Below are 19308 nucleotides of genomic sequence, written 5' to 3'. Positions count from 1 at the left end.
TCTGCGGGAGACCAGAGAGAAAGGTGTTTTTGAGAGTCTCTGTGTGTTCAGCTCTCAGAACTTTTGTAGCTTCAAACTGAATCTGTCTGTCTCTATTTCAGATATCTACTTTATTTTACCGTTTCATGTTTGCTATCAGCTGGAGTTGTGCGAAGCTGCTGCTCGAAAACTCAACATTTCCTTATTTTGCTGCTTCACAACATGCAAGTTTTTACATAACAAAATGTCAGGGGACTTTTATTGTGACAAATCAATAGGAAACGTGATAATCACTGAATTAGTAGAACAAGTCTGAGGAAGGAAAGTGAAAGCAGAAACAGCCACAGTGAGATGTTGATAAAGAGCTGCAGAAAACACGCTCTTACTGCATCTCTGCAAACAGCTCACCTACAGCAGGTAAACTTTTTTTTACCTGCCCTGCTGTGTGATGGAAAAAAACATGCAGCAAAAATAGCAAAAGACAACCAAGGATCAGCCTGCTGCTTTTAAACGCCACCATTTAAGACAAGCCATCATCACTTAAAGACACACCTTCAAGTGGGTGGCCCTGATGTAATAGAAATTCAAATCCCTGCCGCAATGGGCTGATGGCTCAAACTGAACCAAGCCCATCCAAGCCAGCCCTTGACTGTCAAAAAGGGTTAATACTCCAAACTACTGCTGCCTATGTAGGTGAATGGCCTGCATCTTGATATGAAAACTACACTTGTACTGGAATACATGGGCTATGATTAGGATAAAAACGGTGCAATACATTAAAGCCACAATAAATGTGCTTCTCCTGAGTTGAACCACATAAAATGCTGATGTACATATACCTAGGACACAAAATGGATGTCAGTCTGATCATCCAAACTATTCCTGGAGATAGTGAGAAACACACTGTCATGGGCAAGTGTAAATATTTGCTATACAGAAGTTGGAAGTTGGATTAGTAAACAGCTGTCAGTGCTGCCACTGTTTAGTCTCCTCTCTAAAGTATATCAGTTATCTAAGATAGATTATTCTTTCCTTTCAAATATTATGCTTTTATATGATGTAACCACCATTTTGCCAAAGAACCACACTTCCAGTTTGCTCAAGATGTAAATAGCTAAGGAGTTGGTGTGGCTAACAGTGACTTGATGTGGTCCAATCGCTCCACGTGAACGAAAGGTGTATGTATCTTAACTTAACCTTATTCAAATACAGTCTGGATATGCAAGTTAAAGCTGGGTTTGGGGGAAGGGGAAGCCACTTAAATGGCTGCCAAAATGTAACAAGAAAATCTCAAGTAAGAAACTAGATGTACTGGTAGACAAAAAAACATTTTCCCTTTTCAACTTGAGTGATTCCTTTTTCCCAGAGACTTGTTTAATTGTTGCTGTCTGCTTAATGCGCACACTCAAGTGGGACATACTGTAGCTGGGTAGTGCAAAGTCTTTCACCACAGCTGTAAAACAAGTTCAAAATGCTCCAAAGGAAGTAAAATATATATGAAGCATTAATATAGCTTGCCGTTTTACATGCACGGAGTAACCGTGTCACTCTGACTTGCTCAGTTTGCCTTCTGAACACCATGATGTTTGTAATAGATCAGTTTGTTTCCCTGCAGCCCCACAGCAATGAAATAATACGCTGTTGAGTTTAGTCACAAAAATATGACAGCATTATCCTCCAAAGCAGAAGTACTGTAACAGTCATTGATGCCCACAATTTTAACAGATTATTTTAGCTGTCGCAGGTAGAGCATTTGGCGACCAGATTTCTGCTAGAAATGTAGCTAAATAACACCTGGTGACCTTCATACATCATGAGAAAAAAAACACTATTTGTAATCCCACATATACTATTGTGAAAGAAAGAAAGAAAAAAAAAGGCTGATAATCAGGCTCTGTTGAATGCTCAGCACCGCCACCCCCCCACCCTGCCTCCCTCCATCCCCTCTGACACATAAACTGCTGTCAGAGTCCTTCAACGGAAACAGCTTTTCCTCAAGAGCTGCCTTCCAAAAACACTTGACAAGAACAGAAATTGGCAATTCATTCCTTTACTTGTTCATTTTTCCCCCCTTTTTTTCCGTGCTCGTTTTTTATTGATCGCAATCACTTGTTCCCTGCACGTGTTCAAATTGCAGAGCGGGTTTTTGTCTTTTTTTTTTTTTTCCTCCAACTGCGAGAAGAATAGCCTAATCAAGGCAAATTGGTGCTAATCTTCTCACTCTTTAACGGGAGATTTAGAGAGAGAAGCAGACAGAACAATTTCGACAAAAATGAACAGGATAGGCAGCGAAATATGTTGAAGAGGGAATAACTGAGAGGCAGATAGACAATGCCAAGCCGTGATTCAGCGAGAAACACAGAGATTCAGATGGAGAGACAGTGAGAGGGTTCGAGTGTAACCTACCAACTTGTTGAGTGGTCTAGCAGTTGAATGGCACTGGTCTGCCGCCAAGTTGCGTCATCCCCTTCTGTGCTTCCAAAACTGAGGACAGAAAGACAAGAAAATGCATAATGTCAGAAACAATAACTCACACAGCAACATTTCATTTTAACCAAACCTTATTCCCAAAAGCTAAGTGGGAGCACACCAGTGGAAAACACACTGCATGATGTCGACAATGAAAATCAGATCTGGTCGAGTCAGAGTTGAACACCTCTGACACATTACAGGGCTTCAACTGCAACTGATCATAGATTCTTAGTATATTTATCAGAGTTTGTTATTAGCAAAGGTGCGCTACCATCACCATGGCAAGATTTCAAAAACAAAAACAATGCTAAGTATTTATCACTTGTGTTTATACATACATAATACATAAATGGTGACACTGGCCTCTGAAGACAACGGCCAATATTTCAGGAGTTAGCCAGCAGATATCTGGGCCAAGACTTTCTCTTCTGTGCACCAGTCATTGTTTACAGTTCAATGAGCAACTTGAGATAACATCATTTAATCTCTATAAACAAGATGGGTGCATAAGAATGCAAATCAATTAGGAAAAAGCTACTGAAAAGCTAATGGCCAATGGGATCTAACAATACATTTCAGCCAATGCCTGACACTTTTTCTTGCTCTCCACACAAACAGTTTACCTGCAAGTCTGCTTAAACAAGACAGATCAATGCTATTTGGACTACTAACAGATACCAGAATGCTTCCAATACCCAAATCATGTCCTGTTGCCTTCAGATTCTGCATTTATATCTGTTCATGGAGATAATGACCAATTGAACATCGCTGTTATGGATAAAGAAAGCACCGCTGACTTTTGTGAGATGTGATGGGAACTGTTTTGTTTACATGTTGGTAAGGCCAACCATCCACTCCACACATATCAATGAGATATACCAAAGAGATCTACGTCTGCCTTAGCCACATAGTTGTGTCGATAAACAATGTAGCGCAATGAGGGGATCGTCTCTTTTGAGGAAATTTTCAACTTAGCTACTAATAAACATTTCAGAGGACTACATTTTTCCTCCACTGTTAGAATAATTGTTAGAATAATGGATCCAGGCTGCTAACCTTTAACATTCCACCTTTCAAGCCTGCAAGGGTTGAGTATTCGATTCAAAGATGCACCGTATGAGAGGGGTGATATTTCAGAATTGCCACAGGGGAAGACATATCACTGTGATGAACAGAAAGATGTACTGGAGTAGGATAATGGATGCACTTGTTTTAGTGAAGTCTGGAAATAATAGGACAGAAAAAAAAATCAATTCTCTATTGATACTCAATGTTAACAGTAACAGTTGGTCATCCAGACAGGATGATTGAGGGAATTTGTGGGTCTATTTAACAGTGCAAATTTCAGGTGCAGCATTGTATCACTGACACATTTGGAACAATAATTTAGCTCACAAGGTAAATAAATAATACTAAATAAAACACATGACTCGCCTTAAGGCAAACTCAATAAAACATGTTCTGTGTGTTTTGAAAAATCTTTGAACCAATTTTCTTTGTCCCACTTCCTATTAAAAATGGATAAAAAAATATCTTATTTGTCTCGAACCTTAAATAATCACTTCTGATTAAAAAAAAAATACTAAATAAAAAAAAAAGAAGAAGAAAAAATTGTGGAGGACAAGGAAAAAGTGAATACCAAAAAAGGAGGAAAGACACCTCAAATGTGTCCTGAGGAAAAAAAAAAAAAATATTCCTGCATTAAGAAGTGGTCTGTGTCCAGTTTCCTCTTTTGTAAGTTCACTAATAAATGTGTATGAATATTTAATGTTTTCATGAATTTCTATGGTGTTTGAGTCTGAGACCACTTGACCATGCCAAGGTTAAATACATATGAGTGGATGGTGATCGTGTCCACCTCTAAACTTTGTCGGCCTAAGACAACTTTGCCTAGGACAATCCCTGTTCCTCCATGGCAGGGTGAAGCAACCATTTGGACAAGGATCAGTGTAATGCTGTATAGACAAATAAGAGTAACAAGACGTGGTTGACAGAAAGAGAAAAATATAGAAGATAAAGACAGAATATTGGAGTGAAAGAGATATAGTAAGTCATTTTTTTACAGTAATCAAATTTTGACTCACAGGCACAACATACTTGCATGTAGGAAAACACACACATAGACACACACCAGAGACTGGAGAGGTCCAACTCTTCAATGTGACATTGAGCTAATCAGATTTGAGGGAGAGAAGTGTTGGATAAACAAATCTCTCTCTCTCTCTCTCTCTCTCTCTCTCTCTCTCTCTCTCTCTCTCTCTCCATCCCGAGCCCCCCTTTCCTCTATATCTCTCCCCCACTCTCTCACTAATCAGTAGAAGAGCTTTTAGAGTGCAGAGAGGGATTCGTATTTACTCACTAATTCATGTCAACAGCCAAATCTACTCCATGGCGATGAATAAACAACTATTTACCCCGTAACCACTTTTCACATGGAAAAGCCAACTCCTTCACAAAAGCCACAAAGCGTATTAGCAGCAGGGCACCACCAATCAAATGAAAGCGATTGTGAATCCAATTCCGAATACTGTTAATATGCGTACAACATGTGAGTGGGGTTTGAACCTGAGCCTTCTGATATGAAACTGACTCTTTCTTTATTAAAGATAATAGAAAAGATGTTTGTGTCAAGCAGGGATCTGAGACTGAAACCAGCAGCAAGACCAGGATCGATAAAAATACCAAAAGATCAGTGAGTTAAGTCACCTGTAGACGTTTTGCTATACTGGTTATTCTATGGTTGAGAAAGACCTCAAATTGTTGTTACACCTGTCATCAGTGTAGACCTTGTCTATGTTAACATGCACACTAAGTCTGTACTTTTAATCCAAAATTGTCACATGTTAAAAATAAATACGACCTCATGTTGTGTCTGTCACGTTTACACACTGACTCTGAAATTTTGTCCATCATTAAAGTTTTCAGAACAGGTTAAAATTTCTGCGTTTTGTTTTTTTTTTTCCAACCTGGTCCAACCTCACTCCAAAGTCATCGAAATCAGGCACTTGGGCAAAATCTTCCTGCATCAGACACCGACGAAAAAGTCGTCCTTTAATGCCAGCATGATGTGCGGCCAGTTGCCATTCTAGTTTAATGGTGGCAGGTGGTGTCAGGGGGAAAAGTGGCGGGACAAGAACGAAAGTGCGAGTAGGGTGGATGGAAGAGGTGGTGAATGAGTCCAACAAACACAGACTTTCACCTGGGAGAGCAGTGTTCATGTTCAGTAAGATTATAAAGCCAAACCCTGTTCTTTTTTCCTGAACTTAACCATGTGCATTTGTTGTTGAAGGAAAAAAAAAGCCAATTCACAGCTCTGCACTGAGTTAGTGCGTTTATTTTGAAAAAGACTTCCTGGATAAGGGAAGTATATTTTTGCAAGAAGACAATGCATGTCCTAGAACCTCAATAACCGATGCACCAGGGTACATTGCACATCGTATCTGGACGTGGAAAGTCCATGACCAAACATCAACATGTAATGAGGTCAGAGTAAGAATGTGTTGTTTTTGCACATCTGTGAAAAGCCTTTGGAGGCGAAAATGTGGCATAAACTGCTGGACACATATATGTGCAACAAGACAGAGGAACGTAACGCACAGTGTCATTTCATAACTCAGATAGCCTACTTTTAACAGGTCAGATCGTGATATTCAGGCGGATGATGATGACAAGGACGAGGATGTGGATCACACAAAGACAGAGAGAGTGACAGTGTGGAGACAGAGAGGGAGGACAGCTCAGCCCCTTCAGCTGTTGTGCCAAGTGCAAGACACGGGGGAGAGAGCAGCGACAGCCTGGGAGGTACCTCCAGAGGAGAGATGTAAGTGTAAGGGAGCAAAAATGTCTTTCCACCTTGTCTTGTAATGCGAAATTTCACAACAAGTAGAACAATAAAACACATCAGAGTCAGTGTGCAAGGTTTATGAGCGTACCATTGTTTTTCAGATGACAGATAAAAGACAGACTTGGTGTGCGAAGGCCTGAATATTCCAATATTGTTACAAACATGACGTTATTCTGAATTTGATGTGGGTCATGTAAGCAGCATTTTTTGCTTTGATGTTCCACATTAGGCCTGATTCCAAATGTAGCATTTAACGATTAAGACACGGTATGTGCCTATCTTTGGACACACATACAGTAATTGGGGTTTTTACTGCGGCTTGCAACACACGGCCTCTTGCCTGTTCACTGTCAGCGCTGTGAGCTGTCATAGATATGTTGTACAAAAACCAACACCAACAGTTGGGAGCTGGGGTAGAGATGCATGCCCAAAAGAAAAGCCCACATTTCTGGTCAGATGGAGAAACATGCCTACTTTTAATCATTATGAAAGATTTGGAGATTACAGATCTTTGGATATGCCCAGATTTCAAAACGCCAACCGTTTCAAGAAGGTGGTCCGCAACTGGTGGAAAGGTTTGAAGTCTGTTTTGAGACATAAAGTGAAAATTGCACAGGCAACTCCAGTTTTTCCACTTCTCCATGTTTTGACGTGATAAATGGCATGTTAAGGTACTTTAAATTGAGTCTGCATAAAAACAGGAATATTAGTGGAATATTCATTTTCATTAGCCATGTAAACAACTTAGTCGGGATGTTGTTTTTTCGTATTAAGGGCATAGACTGGAATATTTTGTGCACGTGAACAAAGCCTCTTCCAACACAGCTCAGGCTGAATGCAGTTACCTTGTCAGAAAGCCACAAATATTATATAGTGAGACAGTACATCTGGGCCTTGTTGTGTCCTGTCATAAATATTATATTATATAAGGAAATACGATCAGTGTAATAAATGATAAAATATTGTATACTAAAGCATTCAAACTCTGAGAGGAGATCCTCACTTCGGGTGGGCCTGTTTTTAAAATCATATTTACACTGCATGTTTTGTTCCCCTGGCAGTGTGGGGGAAAAAGACAAAAAGCCTACAGAAAATCACATCCATCATCAGAGTGTTAAACTTTGATTCATGCCACCTGCTCGCAAGATGGAAACCCAGCAAAAAAATCTTAGATGCAGCCTGTGAGCAAATCAGGATAGGAGGATAAACAGTCACTCATCTGCAAAATAAGTTGATGCATATGGTGATGCAGCTTGTGAGAAAACTGAGAACACTCTTCTTTTTTGGTGTCATTATTTTGCAACTCACTGCTTTTCTCCTGCGGTGCTGCTACCGCGGTGAGGAGACAAAGGGGCTTTAGAGCTCCCTCTTTTGTAAATATCATGCAAATATCACAACTCTATCCTTAAAATACCTTTCATGATTGGACAGACTCATTTGGAATGTTACTGGAATGTACAGCGACAGATCGATGAAGACAGCAGTGTTACAGATTCCACGTCTGAAGGGGGCTTCGGAGACTGTGCCAACATCCACTGTGGCAAAAGGCAGAGAAACACAGACAGATTTCAGTCTGTCTCAGGACTCACACATGCACAAGCTCACACATTCACGTTCACACCTACAGAGTTTCGAGTTCACCACGATGAGCTGACTGTCTTTGGTCTGTTATACATCTTATGTTCGATCTAATCACAGTACCTCACAGAAACACGCAAACATACTGCATAGTGCAAAAACAACCAGCTGATTCAAGATCAAGATACAGATATATACTTTGATTTTTCCAATGGGGGAATGTGTTTGGATTCTGCACTAAATCCAAACACACTGGTTTTGAACTGTTGTTCAGACATAACTTGTACTCTAGAAAATTGTCTTTGTAATGCTTCACTAATTTGTGAATCTTAATTGTTAATCAAGATAATCGTTATCATAAAAAATAATAGAGAATCACCGATAATCAAAATGACAGTGGAGAGTGAACGAGGTCCAAAGAGCATTTGGTTGGCACGATTGCAGTGATAATGAGACACATGTCACCCTGTCACCTCTCCACCTCTCTAACATATGACACCAGCATCACCTTACAGCTCGCCTACACTGCAGCCAAAATAAAAGTCCATCTGTCTATTACAGGTTTTTTTTTCCGGTTGCATTGATACATCTCTCAGATCAGTTTGAAACTCTGAAAACTACTTGTTCAACCACATCATCTACTCACTTGTGTTTACCTTACAAGCGATTTCTAATTATTTTGAACAAATTGCAAATGCTTTGAGACATTCATGCAAATGATTATGTACACTTGTTTGCTGTTTCCTACATTAACACATTCTCATTTTCGTTTTCTGTTCTATAGGCTTAGCCCCCAAAACATCTAGGCATTAGCTCATTGCATAATTCATTACATGCAAAATGGTTCAACCAGTTGTCATAATCTGTCAAGCACATTTCTACTGGACTTATTTTGTGTCAGTGTGTCCGGTATTGATGAGTTTTTCTAAGGTGAATCTTGTTTTCGCTAGTAAAGGGGAATGTGTGAACTCTTAGATCAACCAATGATCAAACAGTTCTCTGAAATAGCTCACGGGTTTAGCGCCACCTCAAGAGTATTTGTTTACATTTCTAATTTTGCATTTTTTTTTCCTTTGTGCCGTGCAAGGCTGTTAAATAATCTTGCCTTTTTTGTTTCTGTATCACAATCACATGGTCTGTCAATAAATTATAGTACAAACAGTAAAGGCGTAAATGTGAATCCCCTCCAATGTCTTGCATTCAATCTCCCACATACAGTGATGTGTAGCTTCATACTGTTGAAACTGATACACGCTATACAGAAGCTTTGTGCATTCATCAAAACCTTAGCCATGACACACACACACACACACACACACACACACACACAACGTATTTACAGAGTACACTGTTATATTGTTTGTATTGTTATATATTGACAACAAGGATAAGCAGTTTGCAAACAATGGCTCGAGGACTTGTCAATCTGTCAGCACAGACATGGTCTTTGACATAATAATATACTTTTGAGAGATAAATAGTTATACACAGGCTTTTACGTGTGATCTGTTGTGGAGTGCTGTTACATACTGGTTTGCAAATGAGCTGATGCTTTTGCATATATTATTACACAACTAACAGCATTTCAGTGCCCCATGTCAAGCACGTGAAGATTATCATTTTATATACATTATATTGTTCAAATATCATTCAAATTAAAGAAAATATTAATGCAACCACAGACACACAGATTAAAATGTGTTCCAAATTTCTAAAGACAGTTTGATGCAACATGATAATGCTCCCATGCACAAAGTCAGGTCCATGAAGAAGTAGGTTTTACAAGGTGGTGTGGAAGAGCTACTTATAGTACTTTACAGCTACAGAGTAGAACAGACATTCCCATTCAAATCAGCATAGCAGGATGATCTGAGCAGCGGCCATTTTTGCAAGTGTTGCTAATGCAACTGTTGTCACGGGCTAACTTCTGTATAAACTTCTGCATAAACAAACCAACTCGCAGCAAGACGCAAACTCACTGAGGTGAGGCTTTGCATTAATGATGTACTATAGCTGCCTCCAAAGAATGAGTCAGGGCCGCTGCATGGTGGGTAGCTGCTCAGCCAGCAGCTGCAGCATAGAGGAGACAGCTGGGATAAACAGCATGTAGAAACAGCCTATTTTTTTTTTTTTTTTTGACATTCAACTCGGCCAATTAAGGCTATGTTTCGACCAAACGACAGATGGTGATTGCTGGAGCAGTGGACTAACTAACTAGATGACTAGCTAACTAAGATGGTTTTGGTGAGATATATTATGTCATATGATAACAAGTCAACTAAGCCAACATTAGTCTCAGCTCAGTGAAAGAGAGAAACTTTGATGGATGTACGGTTGTATATCTCTGTTAAAAACAACAACAAAAAAAAAAAATACAGTTAAGAATAGACCAAAACGATGTTATCAAACTAGTGAGTGTGTCACACTTTATGGCCGCACTGACATATTTTGTCACCATGAAAACTGACAGCAATCGCCATTTTCTTTTGTACTAGTCAAATGACCACAGCAAACAGTTCAATGTCTTTTCTACTTAATTTGTTTCTATGGGAGGGTGTTAGCATAAGAAAAAAAGAAAAAAAAAACTAACACCACACCACCTCATATGACATTTGTTGGTTTAGTTTGATTTATGATAATGAAAAGTTCTCGTGCATTTGCAGGTTACTTAGATCAGATCTAGCCTATTACTTATTTGTTTAACAACTACTTAACTTTGAAAAAATCAAGACACAACTTACCCAAATTTAAAAGTCAACATATACAACCAGAACAACTTAACCAAGAAAATGTAATTTTTTTCCAATCAGTGATTTCTACGTTGCTTTGCCTATACATCTCTCTGTCCGTAAAGCCATTCATCTGTTTATCTGGGTTCTGTATCTCTCTTAGCTCGAGGCTTTTTTACTCTGCCAAGGAAGCAGGATAACATTCTGCTCGTAGGAGGGCTGGCTGAGCCGCGCTGTTCCTTTTCCATATTTATGACTGAGAGGTGTGCAAGGAATTGCTTCCACACCCCCTCCCACTTCATGTCTTCTTCTTCGTCTTCCAACTATCTATCTATCCATCTGTCCTTCCTTCCATGGTACCTGCTGATCTGTGGGTTTTCCTCTATGCTGAAAGTACATTTATGACAGCGAGTTGTTTCAGTTTCAAACAACATCCCACTTTGTTCTTCCGCGTCTTTCATAATCTGACAGTTCAGTTTTTATGTTTGATTTGATTTAAGATGTGTGACACATTTAAAAAGCAGCTCACCCATTGTTTAGACCTGCTTTTGTGTGGTTTTATTGTCTTATGTTTTTGTCTTGATGTCTGCATTTTATGTCTGTTGCTTTGTCTTTCACCTGCTACTTTGTCTTTTATTGTGAGGCACTTCATGAGGCATGCTCATGAAAGGTGCTATATAAAGATATATATATATATATATATATATATATATATATATATATATATATACATATATATGTATTTATTATTAAAAATATTTTATCTACAATCTAGCATCTACAGCCCTCCATCCAAGTGAAGTTTTCCTCTCTGTGTGCATTACATTATTTTGTCTTTCATCTCTGGCTGACACTTAGGTGATAACTTCTGACACTTTTGCAGGTGCCTGTTGTTTATGGCTTATTCTCTTTTTTTTGGCTGGCTCGCAGCAAAGCTGGACCAACCCCATGAATGTGAAACTCTGTCCCTGACTGCCAGAGCAAGTGGTGATGTTACAACATTGGTCAGAGCAAGTAATTAAGTCACACCATTGGTTAGAGAAAGTGATGAAGTTACACCATTGGTTGGAGAATTACTGGTTTAATCAAGTTATTAAATCAAACCGTTGGGCTGAGAGAGTGATGATGTTACACCATTGGTCAAAGTGAGTAATGAAGTTACACCATTGGTCAGAGCGAGTGATGCAGTTTCACCATTGGCCAGAGCAAGTGATAAAGTTACACCATTGGTTAGAGTGAGTGATGAAGTTACATCATTGGTCACAGCACCATTGGTTAGAGCGAGTGATGAAGTTACTCAATACGTCAGAGCGAGTGATGAAGTTACATCATTGGTCAGAGCAAGTGATGAAGTTTCACCATTGGTCAGAGTGAGTGATGAAGTAACGCCATTGGTTAGAGCGAGTGATGAAGTTCCACCATTGGTCAGAGCGAGTGCTGAAGTAACGCCATTGGTTAGAGCAAGTGATGAAGTTTCATCATTGGTCAGAGCGAGTGATGAAGTAACGCCATTGGTTAGAGCGAGTGATGAAGTTACACCATTGGTCAGAGCGAGTGATGAAGTTACTGAACACGTCAGAGCAAGTGATGAAGTTAAACCATTGGTTGGAGCGAGTGTCGAAGTTACACCATTGGTCAGAGCACCATTGGTTGGAGCAAGTAATGACGTTAAACCACTGGTCAGAGCAAGTGGTGATGTCACATGTCAATGTCAATGTCAATGTCAGCTTTATTTATATAGCACCTTTAAAACAGCCAACGGCCAACCAAAGTGCTTTACAGTTAAATAAGCAAGAACAACAACAACACACAAAAAACATTTATACAGTGAAATATAACAAAGGTAAAAGACCAAATAGAGGTGACTGCACTTAACCAAGGGCCGAGGTGAACAAGTGAGTCTTGAGCAGTGATTTAAAAGTGGAGAGGCTATTCGCAGTCCGCACAGCCAATGGTAATGTGTTCCACAAAGTGGGAGCCACGACTGCAAAGGCTCGATCTCCTCTAGTTTTTAATAGTGATCGAGGAACATCCAAGACCATCTGATTCACTGACCATGCTTCGACCTCTGGAGGGCCGATGTAACACAACAAGGTCAGAAAGGTATTCCGGAGCCAGCCCATTCAGAGACTTAAAAACAAATAAAAGAATCTTAAAATCAATCCTGTACCTAACTGGAAGCCAGTGAAGTGAAGAGAGCATTGGAGTTATGTGCTCGCGTTTCTTTGTCCCAGTTAGGAGACAGGCTGCTGCATTCTGAACAAGCTGCAGGCGGTTAAGCTCTGATTGCTCAATGCCGACATACAGGGAGTTGCAGTAATCTAAACGAGAGGTAATAAAAGCATGGATAACTTTTTTCAAGGTCTTTCTGTCTTAGACAGGGTTTAACTTTGGCGAAAAGCCTCAGCTGAAAAAAGCTAGACTTGACCACTTTGCTGACCTGTTTGTCTAGCTTAAAAACACCATTAATAATCACACCAAGATTCCTAGCATGGGATCTCATGTAAGGTGCTAGTGGGCCCAGGGAGCTGGCAAGGACCTGAACCAAATCAGGGCGACCGAACAGGACAACCTCTGTTTTGTTTTCATTAAATTTTAAGAAGTTTAAGTCCATCCATGTTTTAATGTCACTTATGTAGTTTAGCACAGCCTGAAGGGAATCTCTGGAGGGAATTTTTAATGGCAAAAACACCTGCACGTCATCAGCAAAGCAGTGAAAGGGAATGCCATGCTTCCTAAATATCGACCCCAGGGGTAGCATATAAAGGGAGAATAGGGGGCCCAGAACTGACCCCTGGGGGACCCTGCAGGTCAGAGGGTCCACAGAGGACGAAAACTGCCCCATATGAACAGAAAAGGATCTGTCCGAGAGGTATGATTTAAACCAACTTAAAACAGTGCCTTTTATACCTACACAATGTTCTAGGCGTGACAGGAGAATTGTGTGATCCACTGTGTCAAACGCCGCTGTTAGGTCAAGAAGAATTAAAATGGCAGTTACCAGAATCAAGGTTTAACAAAAGATCATTAAAAACTTTTAAAAGAGCAGTTTCAGTGCTGTGAAGAGGCTTAAAACCAGACTGAAACCGTTCACAAATGTTGGCCCCTTTTAAAAATTCTTGGAATTGGTTAAATACGACTTTCTCTAAAACCTTGGAAATAAAAGGAAGTTTGGAAATTGGCCTGAAATTTGCCAATACCGAGGGATCCAAATTTTTCTTTTTCAAAAGAGGCTGCACCTTGGCATGTTTAAAGGAGGATGGAACACATCCAGAGCTGAGACACATATTTATAAGTTTTAAAATAAAAGACTCAACTGAACTGAAAACCTCCTTAAGCAAACCGGATGGAATGCTGTCAGTTGGGCAGTTACCAGGGCGCAAGTGTTCAACTACTTCAGTGAGCTGAGAGAGTGAAACAGGCTCAAACTGGTGAAAAACAGCTGAGCTTGCTGTGGGAAATGAGGGGTCCTGAGCAGACTGAAGGAGCGGGGATCTAAGAGCAGAAATCTTATTAATAAAAAAAAACTGCAAAAAATCCTCGCACAGAGAAGAAGACGGCTTAATACAGACAGCATCAAAAGGATTCACCAGTGAGTCAAATACATTGAAAAGAACCTGAGGCTTGTGAGCATTTGTGGAAACAAGTGAGGAAAAGTATTCAGTTTTAGCAGCTTTAACAGCCTGCTGATATGTCAGGAGAGAATCACGTAGGAGATCCCGAGAAATCTGGAGTTTGTCCTTTTTCCACTTTCTCTCCACCAGCCTACATGCGCGTCTGAGTGCGCAAGTGGACTCATTCAGCCAAGGCTCAGAATGTGGCTTTATGCGCTTTAGAGTCAGGGTCGCACTCTAAAGAGTCTAGAATCTCAGTATAGAGTGAGTCAAACATCGCCATACAGAAATCCACACTGAGGACGCCAAAGTCCAGAGAATATAGGAGAGAGTCTTTAAAAGCAGTGGAAAACTGCAGAGGAGTTGAAGAATTAAAAATATGGAGACGGCGAACGGGAGCGGAGTCCGTAGTGGAGGGAGCAGGCAGAGAGAAGGAGAATAAGACCGGTAGATGGTCAGATAAGGGTGTGTGGCAGATTTCAGTTATCTATACGTTCAATCCATATGACAACACAAGGTCAAGAATGTGGACTTTTTCATGCGTTGGCCCTGAAACAGACTGCGTGAGATTAAAAGAGTCCATGAGAGTCAGAAAGTCTCTGACCAGAGGTCGGCTCTCACAGCAGAAATGTACGTTAAAATCACAAACAATTAAAAAGTTATCATATTTAAGAGTCACACCCGACACAAAGTCTGCAAAGGAGACTGCTGGCAGTGAAAGGTGGATTTATATATGGATGCCAGTCCTCCACCTTTGCTGGTGGTGCGAGGGGAGCTGAAGAAACTACATCCAGGGGGAAGGAGCTCCGAAAAAGGGGTAAGTTCACCCTCATGGAGCCAGGTGTCTGTTAGGAACATAAAATCCAGTTTGCGTGAGGTAAAGAAATCGTTAAGTAAAAAAGTTTTGTTGATGACGGATCTCACATTCAGCAAAGCCAAATGAAGATAAACGGTGTCAGATGAGGGTGAAGCATGCTTCAGTGAGCGGAGGTTCCAATGGTCCACGCCGTGTCTTCCGGTTCGAACACGCCAGCGGGTAGGAGGCAGCAACAGCTGATCGGGGTCCGCCGAACAGCTGACGCTGTCAGAGCCGCCGACGTCAGGGAACACGGGCCGGATCCATCGGTCTTTAGTCCTCCACGAGCACAGGTCACTGCAGCGATCAGTCACACGAACAGACCTCAGGTGAGCCTCGAGCCTAACCCGGAGACCTCCGCATTTACCACGTCTTCTGCGGCGTTTCTTGCGGGCAAGGTAGAGGGGAGGACGCCTCAGGAACGCCGGGATTTCCTCGAGGCATGGAGGGGAGCTGATTGAAGAAGCCTCCAATCTCAAGCAGAGTTTGGCGATCATAGGTGAGGACAGATGATACCTCTTGACAGATCAGGTAATTCAATAAGCATACAACAAACACAGAGCAGAGCGACAGACGGCCAGCCGAGCACCCTGGCGCCATCTTGCCACATCATTGGTTGAAGCCATGATGAAGTTAAACCACTGGTCAGAGCAAGTGATTAAGTTTTAACATTGGCTGGAGTGAGTGATTGGTCAGAGCCAGTGATAACGTTACATTATTGGTTTGAGTGAGTAATAAAATCAAATCCTTGGTCGGAGTGAGTGATGATGTCACACCACTCGGCTTGAGCAAGTATACAGCCATGCACTAGGTTTCAACCTAGTCTTGTTCTGCTTTATCTCAAGTTGCCTTGAAACAAAATGACAGAGACATTTATGTGGTACGATAATAGATAATACAGAAAAAAAAATCCTGTCCAGTGAACCTATAAATATGACAGAGTGCAGCTTTACACAAAATGGAACATGGCTCATTGACTGTGTAATTCCCTAAAAATGTATTACAAATATTGGAAAGGGTCCCGTATCCAGAACCTGAAGCAGAGGAAATCTGTGCGTAGTGTTCCAGCCAAACATGAAACTGATACAACCTCCAGTAAAGTCACATCATTATGGCAGATTTTTCAAACAGTGTGACCTAACATCCTGCTGCAGTGACAATAAATACACTCTTCTGTAACTGGCAATGATGGTAATAGTGTGACTTAATTATGAAGATGAATGAACCGGCGGATGGTTTCATCAAGCATGTGATTTTGACAATGGAGACCAGAGACTAGAAATTCATGTCCTGTCTTGTATCAGTGGAAAACTTGTTGATTTTAACCATAACAGTGATATCATATTTTTTAAGTGTAGAGGCAGATAAGAAAATGAAGGCCAAGAGAGGGAGAGAGATGGGTATGGCACGCAACAAAGGTCCCAGGGAATGTCACGGTTATGTAACATACACTGGAACCAATCAACTACCCAGGCACACCTCATTTGCCTAAAGTTTTTCAGAACTTTACCATATAGGTGATGAAGCAGAAAGTGTTCGTATGAAATGTTTCTTCAGTGGTTAAATGGGTTGTTCTCGACAATTTTTAGATACTAGCGTTTGTTGAAGATTATCTAACTTACTGTACTTTCAATTCTATACATTTTCTGAGTCGTTTTGCAGTACTTACAATGTACGAACAAGGACATTTAAACATTGTAGCACTAAATACATTTTTGTAAGCATTCATTTAATTAGCAGAAATAACCCTCTGCAATTGTTTTTCCATGATAAAATACTGATATATATGCACTATTTTGTTGCTTAAATGTGATAGGGACATCAAGATGTACTGTTTATGAACATCTTGTAAGAATATTGCTCAATCCTAGACAACAGTTGGTGATCTGGGAAACTTTATATGCATATAAACATGGTTATTAAAAAGTCTGGTTTTCTCTCCTGATTGGCTTAAGGGTTAATGACCAATCAAAAGAGAGAGAAAACAAACAAGAACACACCCTATACATAATCACAGCTAGTGATGTCTGTGAAAAGCAAAACACACTCTTTACATAATGAGATGGTAAGCTGAAACACATCATCTTCTCAATCAAATACAACAGGCAAACAGTAAAGTTATGATGATGCCATTTAACCTTTTGATGAATGTCGTCTCTTAAATGAGATATCAGCTGGCTAGCCTTTCACTCACACAGTATATGGGATTCGAACAGCTCCAAGAAAATGGTAAATATTGCAACAAGTCTGGGTAGGAGTGGGATTGCACCAGCTGCTCTGAAAGCTACACAGCTTTAATTAAAAAGCCTATAATGTGAGCATCTGAGATGATTTTGATATAGAAAGAAAGAGAGGTAACGTTGGGTAATTGTTGGATAAAGGAAGGTTTGTACACTTGCTCTTATTATTGCAGAGGACACCAATGGTATAAAAATAAGATCAGGTCGGGTCAGGGTGGTACACTTAAAAAACCAAAGCCCATGTTTGGGAGGAAAAAGGTCATGGGCAAAGTGGAGTTTAAAATTATGGACTTTAAGTTCATTCAACCAGAACACAGACAGTAAAGAAATGTAGGGACAAGCAACCAGTGGCTGCTGAGTGTAGACTGCAGACCAGAGCATATCTCTGGAGACCATAATTAGGCCAGGTGAATCTAGCGGTATAGACAAGTCAAGCCGAAACATGAGCAGTAAATGCAAGAAAGTAATTAAGGGTTCCCTGTGAAGGTTTTTGGCCACTGTTAATGAAATGAGGTCGGGCTTTTATGTGAAGGTTCCCCATTTCTTTTGCATTCAAAATAGAATTAGGAAAGAAAACACAAAGAATGCAAATGCTTAATAAGGAAAAAAAAATCCATTTAACATATATTTTGACCACAAGGATACCTACAGTGCATTTTGGTCCCAAACACTGAATCTAAACAGAAACTGTTTTTCACAAGAAAACTCCACAGGGCACCTTTAAAGGTCCAGCATGTAGAATTTAGGGCAGACAATATTTATTGGCAGACATGGGATATAATATTCATAACTATGTTTACATTAGTTTAGTTGGGTTATCATTACCATGGAATGAGCTGTTTGTATTGACACACGGTTTCTTTTGAGTCCGCCGCATTGTACGGTAGCCGACAGTGGAGAAACCACTGGCTCTAGATCGATCGATCAATCAATCAATCAATCAATCAGACTTTATTTATGGTACTTTTCATACAAAGAAGCAGTAACACAAAGTGCTTCACAAAGTGAAACAGTAAATCAAGGACCTCCCACACACACACACAGAGCGAGAGCGAGAGAGAGAGAGAGAGAGAGAGAGATGATAGCTATCTAAATACAATTAAAAAGGGCATTGATTGGCCCTGGGTCATCAGGAGACACGGCTATGATGTAAAGCTGCATGTCATCGGCGTAACTATGGAAGTATATGCCGTGCTGTAGATAAGGCCCTTTGCGTTGGCCACTATAGTTTTCTTGCACACTTCGCTCGCAGGAGAAGTTTCAGTACTGCAACCTCACCACTAAATCCCAGACACTGGTACTTTAAGTTGATAGGAAAGCCATGGAGTGTTCCAGGATCGAGCCAGAGCAGGAGCATCACATAATCCTTGATGAGATGGAGATGTCTGATAAACAGTGACTGTTATTCTGGTTGATCTACATGGAGTGATGATGTAAAGAATTTTCTGCATAAAAGAGCATTTCAGTCCTTTTCAGACTGAGGCTGAAGTGGTTGAAAGACATTTACAAAGAGATTTTTAATTGGCATTTTACTGATGCCAATGGTGAAACAGTGCTGTTACAGCAGGAAAAGTAGAACTTTTCAACACAGGAAAATCCATGTAAACAGTGGACATAATCAAAGCAACATCTAAATAAAGTGGTGTAAACTGTGCTGCTACGACGTGTTCAAGGAGAAATCGAGGCAAAACACTATCACAACAAAACAACTACTACAAAAACAGCTGTTGGCAATTTAATTCGCCTGGGCCCGTGTTCACAATGTCATGTCACATCAACATGTCTCCAGTACACCACTTTGAAGTTGGATTTTCAAGATTTTTTCTCAGTTATCTATAACATCAGGTTTACTGTCAGTCACTTAGAGTCGTGGAGCAAGGACTTCTTTTAAGAGATGCCATTCTACGCAAATCCTCTGAGGATAATGCACTCAAACAATCGCGATGAGAAAAATCTGCTCCTCTTCTGCTGTCCGTCAGGGAATATCAGCATCCAC

General features: G+C 40.4%; 1 protein-coding gene across 4 annotated transcripts in view; it reads right to left on the bottom strand.

The window, feature by feature from the left end:
* The window catches only part of LOC125885026 (teneurin-3), a 409411-nt gene that overhangs the window by 333342 nt on the left and 56761 nt on the right, over positions 1-19308 (bottom strand). For all 4 annotated transcript variants that reach the window (XM_049570393.1, XM_049570405.1, XM_049570397.1 and 1 more), the window contains exon 3: positions 2386-2463. The gene's annotated coding sequence lies outside the window, so the exon portion shown is untranslated. The remainder of the gene's footprint in view (positions 1-2385; positions 2464-19308) is intronic.

Source organism: Epinephelus fuscoguttatus, linkage group LG3 (assembly GCF_011397635.1).
Source record: "Epinephelus fuscoguttatus linkage group LG3, E.fuscoguttatus.final_Chr_v1".
NCBI lineage: Eukaryota > Metazoa > Chordata > Actinopteri > Perciformes > Serranidae > Epinephelus > Epinephelus fuscoguttatus.
Note: the sequence above shows the minus strand (reverse complement) of the source record. Positions and strands in the feature narration are given on the sequence as shown.